The sequence below is a fragment of the Ammospiza nelsoni genome, chromosome 12, assembly GCF_027579445.1.
Source record: "Ammospiza nelsoni isolate bAmmNel1 chromosome 12, bAmmNel1.pri, whole genome shotgun sequence".
NCBI lineage: Eukaryota > Metazoa > Chordata > Aves > Passeriformes > Passerellidae > Ammospiza > Ammospiza nelsoni.
Window position 1 is genome coordinate 10,222,368 of NC_080644.1, and position 22,313 is coordinate 10,244,680.

Here is a 22,313-nt window from a genome sequence, read left to right on the forward strand (position 1 = left end):
TCTAATGTGATATTTCAGAGCTCAGAAATGCCAAATTTTTAAAAAGTCACCAATGGTGGTGTTTCAGTGGAAAATGTTGACATTTTTTCACTTGAACATCACTGATTCTCGGGGAATATTTCATTCTACAAAAGCTTTCCAAGACACAGCCAACTGTACATACATACTCTCAAAAGGAGAGTGGAAGGCTAAGGGGGACATTCCTAGCAGAGCAAATGGAGTTTAGGATAACAGGAGTGGGAAGGTGAGGGTGTGCAGTCACTGCTCTGATCTGAAATGTAATGTTCAACCCCGTCTCCTTTTCAGCTCCAGCTCAGAGCGAGTGTCAGATCCCAATGTAAACTTTCCCATCTGTGTTATTCTATTAACTGAAAGGGAAAGGGATTAGCATGTGTACTTGTCACATCTTTTGACCTGTTGCATACTGAGACCCAAGGTAATGTTAAAGCAAACAGCATTCTTCTCCCTCTGCCAGGATAAGCAGGGCACGGGGGTGGCGTTTCGGGAGAAGACAAGAAAGCCAGACCACGTAAAGCAAAGTATGTACCCTGTGCAAAAATAAACCCTGGACGTTGAAGATTTCCAAAGGGTATACCTTAAACAGGGTGAGAGAGAGAGAGAGAGAAAACATTTGAGAGGAAAGTTCCCTTCCCTGCCAAGCAGCAGATGGAGGGCCTTCCCACGGAAATAGCTGCAGAAGACAGATCACTGACAGGAACCTCTGCCAAGAGAAGGGGTCCCGCTCACTGTGCTGGTAAAATCTCAGTGCACAATAACAGAATCCTCTGATTTAAACTCCTTCTCCAGAGAAAGGGGGTTGGAGTGTGGCACAGAGCTCGACAACAGTGTGGCCCACCCCAAAAAGGAGGCAGGTTTTGGAAGGATTACATGGTTTGGGGTTTCATTCCTTCTTTTCATTCAGATCCTGGTTTTGCCCTCACTGTGAGTTTATAGAGCACATGTGCACACACACAGACATGCCTAATGGCAACAATAATCTGCTTTGCCTCTCCCTTCCTCTGCCTTTTATTTCCACAAGGCCTTTGCAGTGATTGGGACAAGACGAAGTGTTGGATGCTGACACTGATAGAGAAACCATTTGGGGATAGAGGGTTTAATGAAGCTGGGCAACAAAAATCTCTTTTTCAAACGTTTCAGTTAACTTGGCACTAAATTATTCATAGAAGAAGGAATTGAGGGCTTTCTGCTCCTTCTGATTTTTTTTTTTTCCTGGGTGTTTCTGATTCCTTTGTAAAAGTCCATAGGAGTGCATGTACTTTGTGAAAGAAGAAAACAAACTCAGCATCTCCAGGACAAAGCAGTCAGTTCAGCAGTGAGAAAAAAAGCAATTAACTGTATTGCTATCACAGAGAGCCAAAGGAATGGGACAGGATGACCTGGGCACAGTGTGTTAGGAGAGAAGCTCTTCCAAGCAGGCCTAGCAGGTACTCCCTGATATTCCCAACATTTGAAGCAGAGCCATTTTATTACTGTTATGGCCAAGGCTTGAGCATCTGATGTCAACAGAGTAGACAATTAATGCAAAAAATTAGCCACAACTGAGGCCCAGTTCCACTTTTGGATGGTTTTCTTTGCTTACCCTGCAAGAACAACATCAACAAATTAAATTGAGTCCAGCAGTAGACTCTCAAGATAGCAAAATACATGAGGAAAGGATGAGGGAGGTGAATTTGTTCAGCCTGAAAAATCTAAAAGTTAAAGAAGGGACTTTAACTGGTGTCTGCTACTACTGATAGATGGCTACACAGGAGACTGAGTCCAACTTTTCTCAGGTACAGTGAAAGGATGAAAGGCAATGATAACCAGTTGCAAAAAGACAAATTCCTACTTCATTAAAAAATAAATTGAAAGGAGGACAGTTAAGTTTTGGAACAGGTTGCACAAAAAGATGGTAAAACATCTAACCTTGCAGATTTTTAAAACTTGACAGAACATGGCCCTGAGAAACCTTAGCTACCTTTGAAGCTGGCCCTCTTTTAAGCAGGGGCAAGTTGATCTACAAATGCCAGTTTCAATCTGAACTAGCCCATGATTCTGAGAGTACCAATTATAATTTCTGCATTGATATAGACAATCACCTTCTGAAATCCCCAACTCTTACCTCAACCCTAATGTCCTCCTCTAAATGAAAACTTTTTCTTTCACTCCTACAAACCAGAAAAGCTTTGCTGGAAATAGAGTCTGCACCACCTGCCCTTTGTGCCTTCATGGCAGGGTTTTTAAATTCTCTGTAGGGTTTTTAAATTCTCTGTGAGCATCATCATCATCACCATCTATGACAAAGAGGTCTCCAGCACAGTGCAGCAATATTGGCAAAAATTCCCCTGAAACAAAGTGCATTTGTGCTCACTGGAAGAGCCATACTGGTAGGAGTCTGGAGAGAAAACCACTAAGAGTGACCCACAACTTTCCTGCAGTGACAATAAGGGTTATCAAAATAAATGTACCAGGGAGAGACAAAGAGGAATATACTGATTTTCCCTTGATCATTTTAACAGGAAATATTTCCCTGTATTTTGCCAAATATTAAGCAAAGCAGGGTTAAAGCTGTAGAGAAACTCGAGGGAGATGGAGCATGGAGTGTGGGGAGTAGAGAAACTCAAAGGAGATGGAGTGTGGGGAGTAGAGAAACTCAAAGGAGATGGAGTGTGGGGGACACCACTGAGCTTGTCCTGTGTTGTGGGGCACCAGATGAGACCCCAGACTCTGCTGCTGGGACTCCTCACCATGGCTCATGGTGCTCCCAGAGCAGGTATCGGCCCCTCTCTGAACAGACTCTTGAACCACAGTGGAGACAGGCTGTGATAATAACTGCTACCATTTCAGTGCTGTGATTGGAAATGTTTTCAGGGTGTAATTTTTGTCTAAAAAAGAAGGCATTTTCTGGAGGCCAGGTGGCCTGGGTCATTGTTTTGCTGCAAGATAAAAGGAGATAAGAGCCTCCCACTTCACCAGAGTTAGTCTTATCCCTTCTCATGACTGGAAGGACCCAGGCTGAGAATACATGACAGTGTTATCCCAAATTTCCTCATACAACAACATAACCTCCTCCTTTTCTTCTCAGTTCCTGAATCATCTTTATGGACTTGTCTCAGAGCAGTTCATAAACTGCTCCTTCCTCAGGCTAAGGCTCCCCATGCTGTGGAAGCACAGGATGCAACCTTGACACCACCTCCATGGTGCCATCCTTCCAGAAGAGATGTACACAGTGGTATTTGTACAAATTTATAGCCTGATGTCTCTAAAATGACATTTTCTAAGTTCATTGTAAATGCTGAGAGAATAATTCCAGAGTCTTGACAATATCTGTGCAGAAGTTTGTGGATTTATTAATATCTGATATTAGATATTAAGAGGTCAAATTACCCAAAGTCAGAAATGAAGGTGTCTAGGTTCTAGGTTTGATATTCACACAAACAGACTGTTCTTTTTATCAAGTAATTACCTTTTTTATAGCTGTGTCTAATAATGTGCATGTAAATATGCATGCCCATAAATACAGAAACACTTACATGTTTTTGTACTGCACACTCCAGATAAAGAGGAGCAGGGGGAAGCACATCAGGGCCCTGTCTCACATCACAAATTTCCAGTCTCCTGAAACAGACAGACAATACATGTTTTCTCTAAGATTATTCAATCTGTGCATCAAGTCAGTGGCTTTAAAAAGACCCCCAAACTTTCAACTAGGACTGCTCAGCAGATTTCCACTCTAGTTCTAGAGTTCTGGGTCCTAGAAATATGACCCGCAAAATGCATTTTAAGTCTTAATTAAATTTTTCTTGATTTATTTATTTTATTTTTAATCTTGTCTGAAGAGAGTTCGAGAATTTGCATCCCATTTGGCGGTGTTCTGACAGCAGAATGCCAACATTCCCATCCCAGGTGCTGAAAGGCAGAAGGATGCACACACCTGTACACACAGACAAACCCTGCCATGCTCTGGGTGCAAGAGACACCTGATGATTTGTCCTTGTTTAGTAGCACCAAAGTAAAAGGAAAACATGGTGTGGGACATTTTAATGCCTTAAGGCTTTCTATTTACTTGTTTAAATAATGTTTCAGTTTTATAAATCAGGATTGTTCAATATCTACTTTTTCATTGTCTGTTTAATTTAACCATAATCTATGTCTTCAAATTCTCAATTTCTAACAATTCTTATCATCTGCTTTATGTCAGAGCTGGTGGGGTCTGAGGGCTGTACAGGGTAGTGACATTACTCATAAGAATATCTTCAATTTTTTATTCTTTAGAACAGGTGAAAAAAAGGATCATCAAAGCATTTTTCAAAGTTGTTGCAAAGATAGAGAACTTTCTTTACAGGGTGGAATTTAGACCAAGTCTCTCTCTAAAATACTAAGTGATGGTGAATAGCACTGGTAGGATCACACGGCTTAGAAAAAGTAAGGTGGTTTTACCTAAAATGTGAAGGGCAGCAAACTGCAAATCTTCCACTGGCTTCATTGCAGTTGAGGTTTTACACTGAGTGTTCTGAAGAGCAAAATATATTCTCTGACTGCCTATGTGGGAGCAGTATCTGGTTTGCACTTGATCTTCCCTAATGTCACTCATCATCCCCAGCCTTTGGGCACCTCTAGATTCAGTAGTTTTTACTGTTTTTATCCTGTTCTGTCACTATGCTCCCTGCAATCAGTGCTGTCCACACACTTGGTATAAATGGTAAACAAAAAGCAACTGTACCAGTGAAAAATAATTTCAGATTTGTCTGTCTACCTTATGTGGATATGGATGTGAATAACACAAATTAGAGTTCATTCAGAATCAATTTTGAACCATGGTACATCACAGTCTAGAAGCAAATTACTATCATTTTGCTTTTTCCTTGCCACTAACAAAGTCTATCTACACCAACACAAAATCCACAGAGAAGTCTCTAAAAGGAAAAAAAAAAATCAAGCTAAATCAACTCTCAAATTCCCATGTAAACTGAGTTTAAGAGTGGAAAATTTCTTTTACCTATTCTTTGGGTGGTACAAAAATCTAAAATTCCTATAGCCCTGCTTCCCTGGGCCAAGTCAAACAAGGATATTGTCCTTTTAATGTCTTAAAGGCTCTGTTTTCTTGTAATGCCAAATGCAATATTTTTTTGAAAACACTACACCAGAAGTTTCCCAGCTGAGAAAACAGGCTGGTGAAAAATGGTTTCAGAAAATGAAATAAACCATGCAAAAGCTGTTCAGGGTGTGTGTATGAAATGAACATCTGGATTTGACTTGTTAAACTGCCTCTTTTTTTTACCTCTCTGCCCCCACCCTTTCTTTTTCTCACAGCTGTTCGAAAAAGTCCTAAGGGCAAAGAGACAGGTCAATGGACTTGGTTACACCTTTTTTTCTTTTCCTTTTTTTTTTCTGAACCTCTTTGCACCTACGCAAGGAATCCAGGCCACATGTGTGTTTAATAAGTAGGCACAAACACACGAGAAAAGAAAAAAAAAATCTCAGTTCCTGTTGGTTCTTAGGAGAGACACTGAAGGAAAAATAAACTCCGGATTTCAAATTTTCTCTCTCAAAAAAAAAAAACCTTATGGTTCCAATAAAATATTTCTTTTAAAACCCAATGGATTTTTTTTTAAAATCATGATCTTTGCAGAATATATCTTTTTCTGTCTTAGTTTGGAGAGGAATAACAATGGGTTAATCCCTTACCTGCTGCAGCAAGAAAAAATAATGAAATGCCAATGGCCTGGGTTCACTGAACTGAGTCTTCCTACAGATGAAATAGATACATACATTTATATTGAGTGGGTTCTTATTTCATTTCAGGCTGCAACTTCCCCAGTCCAGAAATGAAACAGAGAACAAAAGGAACTGAGAAATGATCTGGAGGTGAGGTTTTCTGAGTAGCAGAGGACTCGCTTCCTCCTGCCAGCATGTCCCTGATAGTGCTGCAGCCATGGCCAGGAGCAGAGCAGCTTCCAGCTGTGCCAGGGCTGGAGGAATCTCCATCACCTGCCTCTTTTAGCCAGGTCTGAGAGTCTGTCAGGTCTAGCCTTGGGTCCTCCATCTTCACCACACATCTCAACCATCAGTCAGTGCTGCTAAGAATCCTCCAGCCCACTGACAATGGCCTGCATGTAAATACTCTGCTCCTTTGAGCCACGGGAGCCTCATGGAATGAAGCCATCCGACCTGAGCAGGCACTGACAGCAAATCCACCCAGCTCTCTCTCATCTGGAGCTCTGTCTTCTGCTCAGCCATGAACAGTTTCTGTGCTCCCATATCCACACATTTCACAGAATGATGGAATAGTTGGAAAGGACCCCTCAGGACCATTGAGTCCAACTGCTGCCTGTGCCAGTCCCAGTTGTGGGTTTCTCTGGGTCTGGACTGAAGGCACTTGAGATGGCAGTTCATGTTGGGACTCAGGTGTTTATTATTTCTTATCAGTAAAACAGTCTCACTACTGTGAGTTCGGCAGCTTTTCATTAGAAGGCACAAAATGGCCAACAACTTCTTGTTACAAGGGCTTTTAAGACTAAATAGTCCAGTTAAGAACTGACACCTAGATTATTTTCCCTTTTAGCCAATAACTGATCCCACAGAGCTGCAATGGGGACTTTTCTGCCCAATTACAAAATGCCACCCAAATGCACGGAGAAGGAGGAAGAAGAAGCATGAAGAAGAAACCCAGGACAACACCCCGTGCCCTCCATCTTGCTTCCATCCACAGCATACTAAAAATCCCAAACCCTCAATTTCTCAGCAAATGATACACCTACACTATTTTCTATAATCTATTTCACACTTTTGTGGATTCCAGTCTATCTTGATGTCTACGAAACTTTCTCCATGAATGAGGGTCACAGTCAGTGCTGCCCTGGGGGTCGGGGCACCCCAGAGCAGACAGAGAAATATTCCCTGTGCCCTGGGTTTCCACACCTGGCCCTGCTCAGGTCACCCCAACAATCCCACCCTGTGCCTGAGAGCCGTGTCCAAACTCTTCTAGAACTCAGACAGGCTCAGGGCTGTGACCCCTGCCCTGGGGAGCCTGTTCCAGTGCTCACCCTCTGCATGAAAATTCTTTCCTGATATCCAACCTAAACCTCCCCTGACTCAGCTATTCAGCTGAGAAGTATTGCACTTGTGGGTTGATCTATATAAACACCCACCTCCTACTGCCCAGAGGGTTTGCACACACAGGTGGAAGAGTTTATGACCCTTGTAGCAAACCTGAACCATGAATATTTACTCCACTTCCTTTTGCTGTTGCTCCTCTGAATTCTGCTTGGGGTTGGTTACAACACTGCAGTCCAGCAAGCACAAAAATAAGCCCCCAGATCCTTGAGTTTGTTTGAGGAATCTTACTTTGGATAGAAAATTGATGCTGAAAATTAAATATCTGAATAAAAAACTCTTTGCAAAACACAAGTGCTGGTGACAGGAAAGAAGCTGTATTGCTTAACGTTAATGCTATAACTGAGAGAAGGCAGTGATAGTTCCTGGAAAAATCCTTTGCACAGTAGCCTACATGGAAAAGCTTGGTAGTGGGGGTGCATGTACAGAGCAGATGAAACACACAGTGACAGTGCTGAGCTCTGGGAGTCCTTCTCAGAGGAAAGGGCAGAGCCTTTTGTTGGTGTGATGACCCTGCATTTGAACTACATAAATACAACCAAAACAATGAACAACAAACAAACAAACAGGACATAAAAAAAGGATCTCACTCCAGCCCCAGTGCTGGCTGTTTGTCAGTCCTAGGTCTGCATGGGTCCATGGCAAGACAAATCTATATCTGAAATAGAAACCTACCAGTGGGTCATTTTACAAGGGGGAATGGCTTCAGACTGAAAGGGAATAGGTTTGATCAGTCATAAGGAAGAAATTCTTCCCTGTGAAGGTGCTGAGGCCCTGGCACAGGGTGCCCAGAGCAGCTGTGGCTGCCCCTGGATCCCTGGAAATGTCCAAAGCCAGGTTGGACGGGGCTTGGAGCAGCCTGGGACAGTGGGAGGTGTCCCTGCCATGGCAGGGGTGGAACTGGATGACTTTTAATGTCTCTCCCAACCCTGTGATCCTATGGTGGTTCTATGATTCTTGCATTAAGCTGGTCCAATGATTGTTGTAGGCCACAATGTTTGGTCAGCAGAACCTAATTTGCTCATATATTCCAAGTTCATATCTGCTTCAGTAGGGCTCAAAAACAGAATTACCTGAAAAATCTAGCTGAAAGTAAAGTGAATTCCCCTTCTTTTCTCTCCTACTGTATTTTTTTTTAAATAAAAGACCGTGAGAAGAGCATGGAAGTGAATATTATTTATGGAGCACCTAATAAAAATGCTGTGGGGAAATAATTACTGGAAACATCTGACTGTGTGACTGTAAATGCCTGGGCCCCAGCACACTGATTTAATGGACCACTGCTCTACTCTGTTATGCCTTGTGCTACTGACTGCAAGCCCCCTGCCCTCCTATTAAACCCCTCACAGTGCTGGTAGATCAGGACTGGATTCTGCAAGGTTTTGGCAATTTTCCAGAGAGGGATAATGTGAGCAGGGGTGACTCCATGTTCACAGAGAGGCCTGGAGCCAGCCCTGGGAGAGAAAAAGTGCATAGTGAAGAAATCACAGTGAAAACCTGGAGAGTTTGTGGTTCTGGGACTGAATAATGTTTCATAATCCAGACACCAGGTGCTTTAGGTATTTCTGAAAGACACTGGTTAGATGTTAACTCTTCCCTCTTTTTTTTTCTTTCAACCCATTTATCATTTATAAGCCACCAAAGATTTTCATTTTTGGCTGTTATTTTTTTTCAATATCCCTTTAGGACCTCCTGAACCCAGTGGTACAAAGCCATGCAGCCTCCCTGCACAAAGGCCACTTCTTACTCCAGAAATACTTCCATCCCCTCCACTGTTTCACAGATAGATGCAAAAATGTTAAAATTCACAAAACACCTTGTAAGTGATATGAAAACCACAAGGATTTGAAGTTCCTGCTTTTATTTGCAAAAACAGTCCTGAAGAAAGACCGGAGGGCTATCATTTAACTGCTGCTGCTGACTTGCTAAATGAAGAGGAGAAAGTAAAAGGCAGCTCACTGCCACACTGACAGCAAGAACAAAATCACATCCACTCCCTCTAAACCCAGCAGTTAGCACATTTTTTTTTTTCCTTTTTTTTCTTTATTGATGGTTTTAATGTAATATTTAAGTTGGAGCTAAAACAGACCCATGGAACATTAAATCACTACCAAATGCAAATTTACCTATATATCTGAACTCCATTTTCTCCTACATTTACAAAGCAAAATTCTACCATTTGAACTGCAAGCTCCTATTGCATTTAATGGGAGGCAGCAAACTCCAGACATTACTTGGAATATACATGCACTTATCTTGTTGTTACAGGTCTCCCTCGCAGAACTAAAAGAGAGCTTTAGTACCAGACAGTATCTCTCTGGGGTCATACCCAATGAATAGTGTTTTTTGAAAGGATTATTTCAAAGGAACCCTGAAAAAGAATCTAATGACTTGCAAGCTACAGGATTGCAGCATGGGAGGAAGTAGATAATGGAATATGACAGCAATGCATTTTTCATAAACCCAGTGATTTCTATCATAACGAGAAGCCCATCTATAATTCGGAGAACTCCCCCCCCAGAAGGAGACCTGCGCTGTTGCAGAAAGTGCACTGGAGTACGAAATGAAACAATAATGATGATGATGTTACTGATGAGTCCCACAGCTCTGTCTTCCCTTCTGTCTCGCTGGGGTTCAGGCAAGAGGAGCCGTTGCAATCCCCCTCTGCCTCGGCATCACTAAGCAGGGAAGCTCAGAGCACACATCAGAGACCTCCTGATAGACGCGGAGCCCCAGAGAAGAGGCTGCTCTTTATCTGCTCAAAGTTAAGGCCTGCATCTGCTCTCAATTAGCAGGCAATTAGGGGAGTTGAAAACAAACCTGTTTACATTGGCTATGAAGTCTAAAATAATTTGTGAGATGTCAGGGCAGGATATTAAGATGTTAATGATCTTGTTTCTGTACTTTGTTGCGCGCGCTGTAGGGTCACACCTTCCTTCCGCGGCTCCGCGCACAGCTTGGCTTCTGGGAGGGAGAGAAACCCCCAGAGGCTGCTTGGGATGGGAGGAGAAGGTCTATTTACAAATAATATGTACTGGAGAGCTGAGGACAAGGGCCTTTCTTCAACTTCACTGAAAAATTTAAGGGGAGATGTTCATTTGTAATTGTGATTTAACGCCATGTCATGGATTACAGCCTTCAGAGGTTTCAACCACAATTCCCATCATGAAGGCCCAGGCTGTAACCTCCTGTCAGTGTCGGAAATGGTGACTGAAATAGCACAAAAAAGGCTGTTTGCAACCCTTTGCTGGGCTTATTCCCCCAGCTCTCCCTCCACAAAAGCCCACTGATGCAGGTGACTGTGGCACAGAGAGGTTGTTTGCCCCACTGAGACATCTAAGGACAACTGCGACCTCTGAGCTTCAACCTCACATTTGAGAAAGGGTCCTGCTTATTTCTTATTATAGTGTCACTTCCTTACAAATATCTATTTACACCATTAATATACATACCTATTTACACCATTAACATACAATCTACATATCTATTTACACCATTAACTCTTCCAGAAGAAAGTTTTCACCACTGACCTCTCATTTCAGCAGCATCACCAGGGGGAGGTTGCTTAATGTTCAGCTTCTTGGCTTCACTCGGGTCATTTCTGGGCAGCCACATGAAAAAAGGTTTGCACAAACATTTATTCTCCTTGGGCAGAAGGATGAAAAGCAGCATCAGCGTCCTTTGTTTCTGAAATCACAGAATTTGTTTCCATCAGCACAATACAATACAAGAACAGTGGAATTGATGAGGAAAGTGCAGAAACACCTGCCTGGAATGTGCATTTTGTACCTTATTTAATACAATCAGTACATTCTTACTGGCTGCCCACATTAATTCTGTCAAACTTGCAGTGGGGCTTATTGCCATATTGACCTTATATGACACAGTCATCACATCTATCTTTCAGCCACCAAAAAAAAAAAAAAAATTCTAGTAAATAATCCACTCCAAGTTGACAAAATTAAATTTTTACTGTTCCCACTAATGACCCCTGTTACCGTAATTATTTATGTCATGTAAACAGAGCTCTGAGCTCAACCTGCCCTCAACAATTCAAAAAGCCAGAGAACAAATAGTGCACCACAGGTGCCACTGTGCCCTCTTGTGTTCTCCTTTGGGCCATCTCCTCTCTTGTCCTCTTGGCTTTTTTCACCACGCAATATGGATCCAGCTCTAATAAGAGCCAGGTGCTCAAGCTTCCAGGCTACAAAATAGCTTTAATTACAGTATTAATAGCATTCTGCTAAATCAGAAAAAAGTCCCAAATAGGTCAGTATTTGTGGTTATATTTTTCAATGTCCTGGTGCTTGTTTTCTTTCCAATTTTTTGTTTCTTACTGGTATTTATAATGCCTAAGAGACATTCCAGAGGCCAAAATAGAGGCGATCTGATCTTCACATGATATTCTTAACTTTCCACAAGAAGAAATAACAGGAGGAGACCAGATTTACATTACACCAGCCCCAGAGGTACACCCTTGAGTCTTGACCTCCTTAGATGAAAAGCAGAAGAGCTCAGTATTATTAGTATTTATTGTTATTATCTTAATTGCACTATTATTAGGCAGCCCATCAAATATATTAATATAAATAACACAAACACAGACATTTGAAACATGAATTCAAGCACAAAGAAAAGACACATCCTATTTACCAAATATTAAACTACATTTCTTTAATACTTTCCATTAACAACTCTTGCAGATGCATACTGCATGAGTCAGTCAATACTAAAGGTTAGGATGAATGTGGACAGTATGGGAATGCCAGCTGAGCTCTTTGCTGGATTCTTATTAAAAGATTCAAAAAAGGGGGGCTTTGTTAAAATAAAAATAATATTGTATTAATGTAGATTCTGTCATTATCATTCAGATCAAGACAGTTCAAAAGTTGAGAAGATCAAACTGTTGCTGGTTCATTGGTGTAGGGAGCCTCTCCTGCAGCAGGGGGAGAGGGAGCCATAAGCTGACAACTCTGTTCCATGAAGCTTGGAAAGACTTTTGTTCTTCAGGGTGCTGGAAAGAAAACTTTTCCAGAGCTTTCCCAGCAGGAGAATCATGGCCGTGGGCATCACAGCTCTCCTGACTGTGCTCCCCTCCTGCAGCCCCCCCATGGGGTGCCAGCAGTGATCCCTCCTCCATGGCTTCTTCATCCCAGACAAGCAAAACCACACCTCAACATCCACTGGCCAAATCATGTCCCTTCTGCTGCTTCCACCCCTCTCACCACCAAAAAACCTGGGCAGGCACCAAACCCATGGTAAGCAACCTGGCCTTGTGGAAGGTATCAAGAGGTCATGGACATATTTTATGAAAAATCTTTTTGCTAAGATCTTTTCTCCTGAGAGGCTGAGAGGCCTCAGAAATGAAATGTAAACAATGATTATCTGCTGCTGTGGAATGCAATAAGTACATCTTTGATTGGTCTCATGTAGTTGTTTTTAATTAATGGCCAATCACAGTCCAGTTGTCTTGGACTCTCTGGTCAGTCACAAGATTTCATTATCATTCCATTCTATTCCTTGCTGGCCTTCTGATGAAATCCTTTCTTCTATTCTTTAGTATAGTTTTAATATATTATTTTCTTTTAACATAATATATATCATAAAATAATAAATCAGCTTCTAAAACATGGAGTCAAGATTCTCATCTCTTCCCATGTCAGAGTTGCCTGCAAATTCAACAAGAGGGTAGAAAGACATGGTCTTTGAGATCCCTTCCAGCCCAAAGCTTTCCATGATTCTGTGACTCAGCTGGTGACCATGCAACGAGCTCAACACTTTCACTCCCAGCTCTATTGACTCCTCAGTACCCAGAGCAGTAAAACATGTTTTTGTCAGTAAACTGCAGTGCTGTGACTCAGCCCCTGACACACAGGGTGCAGTCACCGTGTGTACAGTAACATGGTGCCATATTTAGAGTTTCTGACCATAACCACACTTGCAAAAAACTGCATTAGATCAGCAGCCAGTTTCCCGGACTCCCACTCCTTGTTTCTGACTTCAGGAATTCAGATTATTTGTCTTGTACCAAATAAAGTTGCTTGGGAGATAAAACAGTAAGAAGAAAAAACAGAGGGGCCTAACCATTAGCTTTAATCTGTTCTGTCTTGAATAAGATAGTGCTTATAGAAGAAAACAGCAGATAGTAAAGACACAAAAATTGTAGAAAATTGAAACCTAACATGAAAATAAACCTTTCCCCTTGATTTGTATTTTTAAACTTTGAAAGCTATCCTTAGCAGCACATAAGTAATTTGCAGAAATATTGTCCAATCCTCATTAACTATATTTGTCCTCCTTAAAGCTGCCTGTAAATATCAGCACAGGCAGAGCAGGAGACCCACAGAGGAAGGTGCCTGAGTTTGCACCGTGGCTACTGCTGCTTTCTGCACTCAGCTCCCAGGAGGGAATGCTGCAGCTGGCTGAGTTCAAGATTTTTTTCCCATAAAGAGCAGGTTTGCTGCAGTGTAAAGACTCTCTTACTTAGTTTTCTTTTTGTTGGCTTTTTTCTTTTTTTTTTTTTTTTTTTTGTTTTGTTTTGTTTTGAGTTTTTTTTTTCTTTGTTTTGTTGGGTTTTTTTAATAACTTCAGGTATTGCTTGTAGGATGAAGAAAGTCGAGAGACTCAATCACACAGGATGTTTTGGGATTAGAGAGGATCAGAAGCTCATGCTTTCATTGCAAGAGAGAGTGTTTAACAGTGAGACCAGATGAGATCAAAGATACCTGTCCTGGGAAAAGAAAGGCAGATAAACATTGTCACTTAGAGAAGGTGATGAGTGCTGGGAGAGGGGATCAGGACGTATCAGATAACTCTGACCTGGGTGCCAAAACATCCCCTGTCTGCAAGGAAAGGGAGGCCTGTACAGGTGTATTTATTATTTTGTCTACCCTTGTTTCTTTCCCATGCTATTTCAGAGAGAATCACCTGCACACAGCTGCTCCCAGGGATTGCAGGGATAACACCTGCGGGCTTGGGAGTCTAAGAAAAAATCAAGGACTTCAAGTGCAAAAGGTCACGGCCGGTGCTGTGGTTTTAGGGCAGCTGCACCACAGAGCTTCCCTGCCTCCAGAACACTGCCAGGCACTGAAGGAGAGAGTGTCCAACAGCTGGGACTGGCACAGAGGCCAGGGGAAGTCCAGAGTCTGGAGAGCTGCCCTGGAGAGCAGGAACTGAAGCCTTTCCAGTGTCCACTCACTGTCCATTGTCATGGGCAGAGGGCACAGCACTGGCACACCCCAGACAGTGCAGTACTGAGTGACCTCTGCAGAGCAGAAACTAAGGCAAAACTGGGCTGGAAAACTGCTCAGCATATTCTTTTCTTTATTTTTTAGTCATTCTTTCAAAGAATATACACAGCCCCTGTGATGATGATGACTTTTGTTCTGGGTTGGTTTTTTTATTTTCATTTTTATAGAAGTAATCACAGAATGGTTTGTGTTGGAAGGGACATTAAAGATTGTCTTGTCACCTTGTAGATCAGGTTGCTCCAAGCCCCATCCAGCCTGGCCTTGGGCACTTTCAGGGATGGAGCAGCCACAGCTTCTCTGGGCACCCTGTGCCAGGGCCTCAGCACCCTCACATGGGAGAACTGTTTCCTAACATTTGATCTAAATCTCTCCTTCTAAGTTCAAATCATTGTCCCTTGAAAACAAAAGATAACTGTAAAAATGGTCATAAAGAAAATTGGCTTTTGACCTGTTTGGATTTGTTTGAGTGCTGAGTTTTGAAGAATCCTTTTCTATCAATAGCACAAATAGATCCTCCTGACCTGATTCCTTTGGGTCCATTTCCAGGGCAGTGAAGTATTTGTGTCCAGCTATCCAACTGAGACTGAAACAAGAAAAAAATCAGAATTGTGATAATGAAGACACTTCGCAGACCCTGGAAATCCTTTAGGTGGGCTCTGTCTCTCTTTTCCACCCTTTTCTCCACTACAGAAAGCCCAGAGCAGCTCTGGGTCACCCGCCAGCTCTCTGGAGGTTGGCAGCTCCAGGAGAGGGGGCTGGCTGGCTCTGCTCTCTCTGTTTATTTTCTGGGAAGTCAGGCCTGGTCAAGTGGAATGAATCTTGTGTTCATTTTAAGAAAGTTTATATTTGACTCTGGTAGGGCTGGGAAGGAGGTGAATGATAGGAAGAGGAGGGAAGGACCAGAGACCTTATGGGGCTGCCCCCACAACACCACAGGCAGCCCCACGGCCAAGGCAGCAGGAAAATGAAGCAAAGCACCAAAATCAAACATGCCTGTTGTTGTTTTTTCTTTCTTCAAAGCTGAGAGATGACTCTAAATCTAAATCCAGCTCTCATTCCACAACTGACCTTGTACCTCATGAAAAAATGTAAACTAAATCCTCTACTTTTAAAAATCTTCTAAACTGTGGAAAAAAACCCAGTTCCTAACACTGCAGCACAACCTGACTCATCCTACAGCAACAATCTCTTTTTGCTACCCACACCTTGTGGAACTCAAAGTCTCATCTGCCACTGCTGCCTGCAAGACAGAGCAAGGGGATGCTTTTTTTCATGCAGTTCGTGGAGCAATTCTGCTGGGACAAAGCACAGAGTAAAAGTGGAGAAAGGAGGTGAACTAACCTGGACTTTCACACGAGATTTGCACAGTTGCATGAAGCACTTTTAACATTTTTTACGCTATATCCTCAAAGCAGGATAACAGAAAGAGTTGATGCAAATCTGCGGCTTTGCATCTTTTGCAGGGCATCATTCCCTGCCCAGGAACTGTGTGGAGGGAGTGTCAGCAATCCTGCCTTGGCTGCTCACAGAGGAAGCAGTAAATGGAGATGCTCTGTGCAGACTCTGTGTTCCCCATGCGGTGTAAACCAAAACCAGTTCCTGCAATTCTCTGCAATAATATAGAAGGTTTGCTGGCTACTTCTCCCATCTGTCTCTTGTGGGTATAGACTCCTGGCCTCTGAGGAAACCAAGAATGACATCCTACTAGATTTATAATCACAGGGATTTATAAAATACAGCGTTGTTGTTATGTGCCTTGAAGTGAAAGGGGAAAATAAATAAATAAACGACATGGGTGTTGCCACTGGAAAAAATAAATAAAAATCTGATCTCAATCAACCAACCACATTTACTACTCTGCATCCATGGCCAGGCTCGCTGCATAAACCACCCCTGTCAGCCCTTCATTCTTTCCAATACTTCTTAGAGCATCCATCTTCTTCAACACAACATCCCTGATTTCAAAAGCCAGACACAAATTAATTCCGGGAATCCTACGGCAGGGAGACATTAAAACCCATTTAGAGGTTTCTGTGGAAGGCTCTCTCTGAGCCTATTTCAGGCAGCTCAGCCCCGGCGTGGCTCGCTGGAGCCAGCCTGGAGGAGCAGGAGGTCACAGGTCTGCAGTAGATGCAGGGACACGCCAGCACCCAGGGGATGTCTCTGTGAAGGCTGGGAGGAGTACACTGGGCAGATCTCTGTTGCAGGGAATTAAATTAAACATTTCTTTTTTCCCTTTCCTTTCCTTTCCTTTCCTTTCCTTTCCTTTCCTTTCCTTTCCTTTCCTTTCCTTTCCTTTCCTTTCCTTTCCTTTCCTTTCCTTTCCTTTCCTTTCCTTTCCTTTCCTTTCCTTTCCTTTCCTTTCCTTTCCTTTCCTTTCCTTTCTCTCCCTCTCCCCCTTCTCCTTCTCCTTCTCCTTCTCCTTCTCCTTCTCCTTCTCCTTCTCCTTCTCCTTCTCCTTCTCCTTCTCCTTCTCCTTCTCCTTCTCCTTCTCCTTCTTTCTTTCTCCTTCTCCTCCTCCTTGATTCTAAGCCAAGGCATTCAGTCTCACAGATTTCATTTGCAGGGATCAGCAGCCTTCAAGTTTTCTGCTACAGCTCTCCATGGCTAGGATAAAGAAATGCGGTAAAAAAGAGAGAGGGAGTTGAGCCTCTGTGTTCAGAAGAAATGTGTCCAACACATCTTCTGAGGTTTGTAGAAAGAGGCTTCTGTAGATTTGGAGGTTTAAATTACCCCTCAGGTTAGGTGTTAGGAAGCACTTCTCCTTCCAGTGTTTAATATTGAGTCTCTCACTGGTTCAAATGTCTGTGTTGAGATGTGCCAATGGCCCATGGAGGACAAGGACAGAGACCTGTCCCCTGGCTCACCTGGCTGCAGTCAGGAGGGTCCATGGGTCACACATCAGCTGCACTTTAGCTGCTGGCACAGAGCATTGCAGCACATTTTCTTCTCTCTAGCTCATAAAAATCCTGCATTTTGTCAATAACCCCACCTATTTTTATACTAATTTTATGGGGACTTTTTTTTTCCGGGTATTGTCAAACCTTGCTTCAGACAATCCATGGGTAAAATAAACATTTCCTGAAGATACATTTCCTTCCTTTGTGCTTCAGAAGAGGAAGAACACCTTGTCCTAAGCGGATATGGTGAAAGGTTTGGGTTGTTTCAGGGAATTGACCATCATTAGGAGCTAAGCTCATGCCCTCATTTGTGACCTACCTGGTATTTTTAAGAGAAGACAAGAGCACCCAGTGTCATGTCCACCTTTTAGGACTAGTGATCAATACTCAATAATTGCCTCAGAACTCCCTGGATCCACATCTGCAGTGGATGTTGGTGAACATCCCCCATCTTCAGCAAGGACCAACCCAAAATCCAGCCCTGTTGACTCCCCCAGCATTGTGCTATGTTTGATTATATTGGTTTACAGCCTGTCAGGAACTACAAGCTGAAGCCAAAGTGGTCAATTGGCACTCAGGGAAAACAGCTGGTGATAAAAAGAGTAAGTTGCTGTGTTACCATTGACATCTCCTCACACCAACAGCCAGGATTTGGGATGAAGGTGGCAAAACTCCCCATATATTCAGAAACAAGAAACAAAGCCCATTACAGCCTTCTGGGGGAGCCAGTCTAACCAAAAAGACACAAAGGAAAATCTGGAAAAGGACATAAAAACTTACATTCAGGGGAGACTAGTTCTTACAAGTATTTCTCCCCCAACTACTTACATGATATTGTAGTTTATATGGTATTTGTAGTGACAGGACAAAAGGGAATGGTTTTTAAACCAAAAGAGAGTAGGTTTAGATTAGATATTTTGAAGAAATTTTTCCCTGTGAGGGTGCAGAGGCCCTGGCACGGGGTGCCCAGAGCAGCTGTGGCTGCCCCTGGATCCCTGGCAGTGCCCAAGGCCAGGCTGGGCAGGGCTTGGAGCAACCTGGGACAGTGGAAGGTGTCCCTGCCATGGCAGGGGGTGAAAAGAGATGATTTTTAAGGTCCCTTCCAGCCCCAACTTCTCTGTGGTTCTATGATATTTCTGCATTGTGGGAATCAGCAAAGTGAGATGGTAAAGCCAGTGTGACACCCTGATATTTTCAGTCCAGACAACAACAGAATAGACATTTTTTCATGGGTAGAGATGGACAAAAGAGCATTATTTAGAACCCCTGGAGGCCTAAGATTCAGACAGCTCATTTTAGTAGTTTTTAGAGCTCCATTACTGTTTTTCTTTGTGTTAGTCAAAGGACAAGGCTTGTTCTTGCCCATTATAGAGACCTATAGCTTGCCTTTGGCAATCCCACTTCAGCTGGTTGCGCCTCAGTTTCCAAACTAACCCAGGAGAACAAAGAGAGCTATCTGCCTCCTTACACACCTGGGGACAAATGTTTTCTGACCAAAACAGAGAGGTACTGCTATTAGAAATAGCAGTTAGAAAAATCTGCCTTAGACACACACCATGTCTATAAATGCTTGAGAAGACAGGCTCAAAAGCAACATTTCAGGGAACAGAAACTAAATGCAAAGGAACAGAAACTAAATTCCTTGAAAGATCTATAAGGAAAAAAAAACACAACAGACACATTAATAATTTAGCAAAATTCAGATGTCCATTAATGGCCACTTAGCCAGGGTTTTTGGCAGGATATCCTATTTACTGTGCCACTCTTGTATCCCTGCAGCTGCCCATTTTGCTTTGGTGTGTTTGTGAGTCATTTCTGCTCCTGTCAATGAGCTGAGGCTCTGCAGCTCCCCAGCTCGTTATGGCCACTCCTTATTACCATTGCAGCTCCAAAAGCCAGCACCCAAAAAGCCTCCCATGGACCACTGAACAACAAAGTCAAGTCATCAGCCCTGGGATGGAAGAAACCATGTCAGATATTAATTTTTTTCAGCTGTAAATCAGTGAAGCCTCATTTTACTAAAATGTGGGATCAGATCCTTGTCTCTGATCCCCAGGAAAGTTTTGTAAGGTGACAGAGACCAAAATGTGGCCAAGGAACACAGAAAGCTTGAAGAAGTCATATTCCATGCTCTTGGGTGCCGCCTGCAGGCTTTGGGACTTCAGGTTCCAAACCCACATTGACTGCAGTCACTCGTGGAATAAAAAGGGGACTCATAGCATTAAAAATCTAGAGAAATCAAGGATTGGAAGTACGAGGTTTTTTGAATCAGTTTTGTGTAAGCAGAAGCTGAGATGGGCATTTTATTCTAACAATGAGTTTTCACAATGATTTAAACCTCAAAAATAAAATTTAATAAATAAGCCAGAGAGCCATAACCTCAAGGAGATCAGCCTGGGAGGAAACATATCCAGGAATACCCCCAGATGCTGCTCTCTCTAACACAACATTTTGCTTTGAGGAGGCCTCACTGACTTTCAGCCACCTTGGAGGCTATTCATTCCAGCCCCAGAAGGTAGACCACATACAGAGACTTAGAGAATTGCTGCTATTTTCAAGCTCCTGTTCCCTTTTTTTCCATTCATTTTTGTAATGCTTCATGCTCCTGGTCTCCAGTAGTCCAGAGGCTCTGGCCTCAGCGTCCAGAGACAGCCTGGTCAGAGCTGTGATAGCTGAGCAGGACAGCAATGTGCCAGCTGCTCACACAGACTGGAGCTACCTGCCCACAGACTGGGGCTCTCCTGGAGGCCTGGCATCCCTGGTGCCTTTCCTGCACCTCTTTGTTCTCTGGCTTTTCCAGCAGCCCTCAGAGCAGTTTCCCAAAAGGCCCAAAAGCATTTGTTCTGGCAGCCATCCATATTTTGCTTCCTCGCAGCCCTCTGGGCCTGAGGCTGCTGCTGTCTCCCCTCCTGCTCCTGTCCCACCACTTCCTCCCCACGTCCCGTGCCTGAGGTGGGACTCAGCTCGTAATGACCCAGTTAAACAAACACAGGTTATTTGTTTACGGAGCACATTGCGCGCTCCGGGCCCAAAACAGCTCAGAGGGGATGTGGGGGCCCCTCCTTGGGTAAGGAAAAGTGGTTTGTGATCCCTCAGCAGCCTGAGCAGGGCTGGGGATGTGGGATTTGCCCTGGGGTTGTGTGTGCAGGGGCTGCAGGGCATGGCAGAGCCCCCAGGAATGCCATAGGGGATCCAGTAAGGGCACAGAGGGTGTGGGGAGTCCATTGCCTTGCCCTTTGTCTGCTCTGGAACAGGTGGTGAGTGGAAGGGAAAACAAAAGGGGAAGGAGTCAAAACAATTTAAACAGAGGAAAAAATAATTTGCCTTTTCTGATGATCTCAGACCCAGCCAGTGTTGGATCCTGGCTGTTCTGACCTGTGATATCAATGGCCATTACAACTTAGCTTTCAAATTCCCATTTTCTTACAAAAACAGAGAATTGCCCTACCAGCCTTCCCCTAGAAATACATACCCATTTCTATAAAGAACAGTAGATTTTTTCAAAATAGATCCATAATGGCTTTCATGTTTTTGCCATTTTGATTCAAACTGAAAATACTGATTTGGTTTTAAAATTTATACAGTCATAATAAAGTCTGAAAGTTACTGGTTGTTTACTTTTTTAAACTTTATAACTGGGAGTTACATGTCTTGTATAAATATAAAAGAAAAAATAAAAGAATAAGAAGAGGGAAAAGGAAAAATCAACAAGAAATACAGAAGTAGTAGGTCTGTAAAAAGACTATATTAATTTTAAATATTTTTTCTCCACAAGAATGAAACCTTTTGCTACTCTAAGAATTTTTCATGGAAATTGCTGCATTGTCCACCCGACTATACTCAGCTTAAAAAAAAAAATTGTACTTCAAGAATACATTTTAACCATCACTCACAAAATACAGTCTTTTCTCCTTTTCAGTGCTTTCTCTCATATGTCAAGTCTCTGCCAGAAGTTCAAGGCCCTTCTCACTGAAGAAGAAAAAAGGGAATGAGGCAGAAGCGAGAGCGAGTGAGATTGAAAAAGGAGGAGAGAGAACAGCCCTGACACAGCAGAACTGGGAACAGTTCTGTGTCCTGCTGAAAATCTCCAGCAGGAGCCACTGAAATCCCTCAGTGCCTGTCCAGCTGGGGTTTAGGGACACACGGACAGACACACGGACAGACACACGGACAGACACACGGAGAGCAACACAGCAGAGCTGCCAGGAATGCTGGGCCCAGCATTGGGAAGGAGCAGGGAACAAAGCCAGCAGCAGGCACCCCATGGGTGCAGCCCTGAGAGGGGCCAGGAGCACCTATGGATTTATCAATCCCAGGGCTGGGCAGGGGAAAAGGGGGAGGAAATGTCCAGCTGGCAATTGCCAATTACCTGTTAGATTTTAATCGGGTGATATGGGTGATACGTCTTTTCTGCTTTGGGCTGAAGCTTATCTCTTGCTGCTTCTTCTTCTAGGAAAAAAAAAATCCTAGCCAAAACTCTCTAAAATATGGCCATTCTTCTTATTAGGAGATTTTTCTTCTGAAGGAGAAAGAACAAGATCTAGAAGGGTTTAGGGAAAGCATCATAATTTCTTTTCTCCTTTTACAGAAATCCAGAAACCTGAGTGTGAACATCCATGTGAGAATGTGTGGAAGTAAAGAACATGGATTAACAGTCTATCTTGATAGAGTATATTTTTTCATCCAGAGGATCCCAATGGAATCTCCACCACCACTAACACTAATTTTACTGCAGGGCTATGAGCCCACAGTGAGTAAATAGGCAAGACACCGAAAAACAAAGTCCAAGGAACCAAACAGTGCCAAGAACTCCAGTGGAGGGGATCTCAGTGGATCTGGTCAAGCCTGGTCTTCTGTTTCTTTTAAAATCAGCAGGAAAAATCTGGTGTGGGAGAGGATCTAATCTATTTCTCTGTCTCTAGCTTCTACTAAAAATCTGGTGTGGAGAGGATTTAATCTATTTCTCTGTTTCCAGCCTCTCCTGACTATCCCGATGCAATGGAACCTGACGGCTTCCACTCTGACCAGTCCTGTTCCTTCAGCCACT